This window comes from Lotus japonicus, chromosome 1 (assembly GCF_012489685.1).
Source record: "Lotus japonicus ecotype B-129 chromosome 1, LjGifu_v1.2".
Taxonomy (NCBI): domain Eukaryota; kingdom Viridiplantae; phylum Streptophyta; class Magnoliopsida; order Fabales; family Fabaceae; genus Lotus; species Lotus japonicus.
The window spans coordinates 38,115,660-38,121,659 of NC_080041.1; positions in this window are offsets into that span (position 1 = coordinate 38,115,660).

Sequence of the window (6,000 nt, forward strand, 5' to 3'; positions counted from 1 at the left end):
ACCTTGAACAATGACAACACCATTTCCCCTCAACCATCAGTAATCGTCTCCTTTCAACATTTACCAATGGTTGTACAAACTGCACAAGTCACCGATCAACACCGTTCTCACTCCACTTCGAACTCAATCGCTTTAAAGACTCCAAGGCCTAGCAACACAAAATCATCAAATGTCTCATATCAATTACCAGAACCAGTTTCAGAATCAATCACAAAAATAAGCAGAAAAATAGCAAATTTGCAGATAATTATGATACTAAACGAGCAGTCCAAAAATTATGAAAATTTAATCAAACATAGCCTTATACGTTAGCTTTCATATAAAATTGGTTTCACTCAATTTTAAATTCTGTAGAGAGAGTTATGCTCTCTACAGCACAGGCTGTTAGGGTGTCTGCGAGCAGAAACAGAATGAACTTGCAAATAATTCTGGTATTGAACCATAAATCAAAAAATTACGAAAATATTGCCCAATATAACCCTATGAGTTAGCTTTCATACAAAATTGGTTTCACTCAATTCGGAATTCTTTAGAGAGAGTTATGCTCTAACAACACATACTGTTAGGGTATCTGCGGGCAGAACAGAACCCAATTTTCCCTAGAACCTCAATTTTGCTCACCACATGTTAACACTCAACACAGAAAGAAGTTGGGGGTTCCTTCATGTTAAACTCAACCTCTGTTATTCTACAATTATACAAGGTAAATTCAAACCCTTACCTTCTATGACACCGGTACAAAGCCTCCTTGACCATTTTCTTCTTGAAGATCAAATTCTAGGTTTTCTCCACCTTTTCTCCTCTCCTTCACCTTTCACGTGTTTCTCTGTTCTGCTGCTTCTCTAATCCCAATTTTCTGATTTCTCTCTTTTTAATTCTCTCATAACCCTTAAATAATCTTACAATGGGCCTCACTCCCAACTACTCACTTAAAACCTAAAACCCTTATTTATCTATATCACATAATAACTTAATTATCTAATAAAATCACTTAATGACTTTATCATCTAATTAAATCACATAATCACATAATCATCTAATTAAATCGTATAAATTATCAAAATACCATATAGCATAATAATAATTAAGATAAAATAATAAATAACCTAATAACGAAAAGTGGGGTGTTACACAGAGCGCATCGAACGAGCTCATGATCATCAAGTCTCTGAAACCTGGAGAAAGCCATCCGATGTGGGCTATATCTATCACCTTCAAGCTAGCACGGTTCCTGACCAGGAGCAATGGAAATTGTGTGCCACAGAAGGTTATGTAGGCACTATGCCATTTTCTTTGCTAAATAGATTAACTGCCCTAAGTCTCCTCTTGGGCAACTGGGTGTTTGTTCTCTTGTCAACCGATATACCTGAGTCAATTCTGCATCCTGAGAAGTTCCAAATGCCTAAGGGCAAAGAACCAATTCTTGAAGAAGGTGAATGTCGAGTCCCACCTCCATTTGGAACTGAACTTGTTGCTGAACAATCCAAGGCACCCACGACGGACGATGCTGATGATGATGATGATGAAGTACAAGGAAATCAAGAGGGAAATGATGATGAAGTCCACCAAGAGCAACCTCTGGCAAATCAATTTGTCAGCAGAGAGGATTTCGAAAACCATCGGGATCAAATCAATCAACTCTTTATAGACCTCTCCTCTAAGATTGAGCAACTGCTTAATCGTTTTGGCTAATGGTCATTCTCTATCTCACTCTCTTTTTAACAGTTTTAGCTATTTAACTATTGCACTTATGCTGCTATTTTTTTTGCACTGTTTAAGTATGTTTCTCTATGTTATGCATGTTTCTTTCATTACTATATCTAGCATGTTAGCTTAGCCTCTGATTCCGCTTATGGCAATAACTTCGACCGCTTTTTAATAATGCCAAAGGGGGACAACGTATAGAAAAGAATAGAGAAAATTTTGCAAGTTATGGAAATTAAAACTTCAAATTTTGTTCTGATAAATTCTGATTCACATAAGGTTGTTTTACTTAGGGGGAGCAAAACTAAGAACAAATCTTTTATGAAATGGAAGCTAAGTAGAACGTATATTCTTAAATACCTTCTTTTTGCAAACGATATTGAACTCAGGGGGAGTTTATCATTTCATTGGAAAACCGTTCTCAACTTCCCTCTATCCTTTTCAATAAAAATTGTCATTAAAAAAAAGGGGGAGACTGTTAAGTTCAAAAGCATCATAACTTTTTTAAAATCTTATTTTGATCATAAAATTTTTTATAGAAGCACCTCTATTGTCAACTAAGCTTCTCATAACATTTGAATTTCAGGAGAAATTCAATTCACGTTATATGCTTTAACATTCAATCATCACATAAAGGAAAAAGCTTCAGAAGTTACAAGACTGTTTAGCAAGCAAACTGCTTTTAGTCAAGACACATCTACTCTGGCCGTCCAATGCCAACTCATCAGTCAGAAATATTGAAGACAAATTTTTAGCGCCAAAGACAAAGTTAGATTGCAACCAATTGACCTACATTCAAATCAAAGAGCAACCAATTGACTTACATTCAAAACAAGTCACGTGAAGACTATATTGCTTTTGCTAAAGGCACGCTGACCAACATGAGAAAAAGGACAAGCAGTAAACATCAAATTTCCCAAATGTCTCATGTCTGAAAAGTAGCCCAAGTGTATTGCCACCTACTAGCTGACAAACATCACCGTTTCGGCTAAAGGATAGACTTAATTCTAAGCATACATTCATTGAAGCTACCAACCGAAGCCATTTGAATCAACGGATTGATCTCATCTCACAACGGCTAGAACAAAGGTCGGATCATGACTCACAACGGCTACAACACTAGCAAGCGAGTATATAAGACATTCATGAAGATTGAAGACCGAGAGAATTAATTCTGAAAGAAAAGAACTCAAAGCATTCATTCCAACCTTCTTCAAAGCATTCAAAGCTCAAAGCAGAAAATTCTTCAAGTGTCAAATCCTAGTCATTACCTCTGAAAAGTGAAAGAGAGAACCTCGTACCTTAAAAGAGTCAAACCTCTTTATTCCCTTCTCTCTTAGACTTAGAACTCTCAAGTGAACCAAAGTCAAATCTGAACCCAAACACTTAGAGTTCCAGTCCTATAAATACTCTACCTATACTCTTGTATGAAGAGAAACCCTGTAGAGTGATTTAATTTTGTAAAAGATTGTAGGAGAAGTCATGAACAATACTTGTAGGAAAAGTCCTGTAGAATACTTGGAGAAGTCCGTGATAATACTTGTTGGAGAAGTCCTTGAGAATACTTGTACCGGAGAAGTCGTTGATACTTGCTAGTGAAAATCTTGGTGGTGGCCAAGTACTGGACGTAGCCCAATCGTTTAGGGTGAACCAGTATAAATGTCTGTGTGCTGATCGTCTGCCTTCACTTGCTTATATTTTTGCTGCACTAGAACGGTTTAAGAAAAGTTTCACTAAACGTTTTCAAGAACTAATATTCTTTTCACAAACCTAAGTTTTAAAAAGCAATTTTCAAGAACACAATTCAAACCCCCTTTCTTGTGTTACTTATTTGCATATCAGGTTGGGATTTGTTGGCCTGAACTTTGTATGCTTTATGCTTCAAACAAATGTTTAAGTACACAAGGAATTGAGTTTATTTTTTGGTTTGAAATAATTATATATGCGAGGCATCGATAGGTAGTTGCTTGGGCTATAGAATCAAGGAGAGACTCATGAGTTAATGTGCATAGGACGATGTACTTAAATTGATTAGTTGAGCGAGAACCCAAAGTATTTCAATCTATGTTTTCAATCTTTGTTTCATTTCTGAATGTATTATTTTCTCTTTTGCTACTTCGACGTTTCATTATCACAATAAAACAAACCTTTGAACTCATGACTTAACCTGAATTTATTCACTCACATTCCCTGTGGTTCGATATATTTAAAACCGAGTGAATTCTGTACACTTGCAGATTTTCCAACAAATTTTTAGTTTGTTAGAACGCCTCAAGGTCATGGTAAAATATCACGAGTCATGCTTTTCCTGGCCACCATATGCTTACAAGTTCTATGATGGTCAAAAAATGCCCTAAAAATTAGGACAAAATCTCGGTCATCATATACCAAGAACATAGGGAGAGAATAGTATTATAAATAAGAATCTAGTTTTTACTACAACAGTTTTGTTTTTTTTGAAAAAGTTCAAAAGTGTAGCCATAGAGAAGAAAAATTTTTCTACACTTTACACAATTTTTCCATGGTGTAATGTTCCTACGTTACTTATTCCCATTGGTAACAGTTTCTCATAGTTTTTGGTAACATTATGGGAATACGTAACATATTGTGTGAAAAAGACAACAACTAAGAGCATCTCCAATGAAAGGTTGCTAGTTGGGTTGCTTAAACAATATTCTGATGGGCCCAAACTACCACATAGATTTAAGCAATCCAAGTAGAATTCGCTCCAACCATGGTTGCTTATTTTACTTTTGTTTGGGTCCCACTATACCTCATACAATTATAATACTTCAAGGTCATGACACTATTTAAGTTCATGAATGAAAGATAAAATATTATTTTTTAATCAAAAAGCAAGAAGAAAGAGAATAAGCAATTGTTGCTAAAATAAACATCGTTGCTTAAATAAGCAATTGTTGCTTAAATTTAAACAACCAGACTGTCACGCCATGTTGCTCCAATGGTGCTCCAAAATAAGCAACGTTGCTTAAGTGTTTCAACTGGATTAAGCAACCTCATTGGAGATGCTCTAAGACATACTTATTTAGTATATTGTAAAAAAACATGCTACATAATTGAAGCTCTCAATAATATCAATTACAAACTGATTGCTGATGGATTTAAGACAACACTTTTTACATGTTACCTCCTCTGTTTGTGGGGTGGCATGATATAATTTGACTACTTTAAGGAGATAATTAGAGAGAGTCTCATGTAATTGGGAGCAATTTAACTTCTGTTTTTGAGTTGTAATTCAGTATTTTTCTTTTCTTCTTTTGTATTTGGTTGAAATACCCCTTATACTTCATTTCAATATATTCTTTGCTTATAAAAAAAAAAACTATTTTGAACCTTCTTTTGTTCTTATTTATTTGTTACTTTTATAATTTCAAGAGACAAATAAATTATATTTTACCAAATATATCCTTAATTTATTAGTGGTAAAAGAATTGTCAACAGAATTAATAAGAGAGATAAAAAGTATATAAGGAAGTTACATTGCAATTTTAACAAAACAAAGACATTAAATATTATTTGATAATATGTGTGCAACAACCTTAAAGTGACACTTATATTGAAACAAATGCAACACGAAAAAAATGTTGTAAGAGTTAGGGACATAAGAGTTGAGTGAGATATGAAGGGTGAAGGGTCCAGGGTTCGAACCCTAAGGAGAATTAATTTACTAACAACTAACATTTGCCTATAAAATAAAAACAAGAAAAAAATGTTGTAATGTAATAACAGGAATCCGCGTAATAGTTATTGGATGTTAATTCAATGGTCAAAGGATCAGGATCTGCAAAATTGATGCATCTAATGGTATCTTAGCTCTGCAGCATGCAGAGTACGTACAGAATACAGCCCTCCTAAGTCCTAACCTAACTAAACGGCGGAGTGGGTGATGAAGTGATAGGCAAATATCCTTCAGCACCTGTCAATGGACCACGCAATAGCCATAATGATTCTGATTCTGAAGATGCATTCATATGCACCATTAATATTGCAGACTACTGCCAAACTGACCAAACCTATTAATTATATAACTTCCCTGGAATTAAATTTTTAATTGCTTTGGGGAAAATGGATTGGTGCCTCACTAAGAAAATGACTAACTTATCTAAGAAGGAAATGCTGGTAATTAACAAACATGCCCTTCATTATAATAAGAGCTAACTTTTGTGGCCAACATTTTTTTGTAGCTTGCGGTCATTTGCAAGAGCCACAAAATAAAATATATGAAGAGATAGTAAAACATAGTGGCGGTTCATGAAGCCCGCAACGCACACTGAA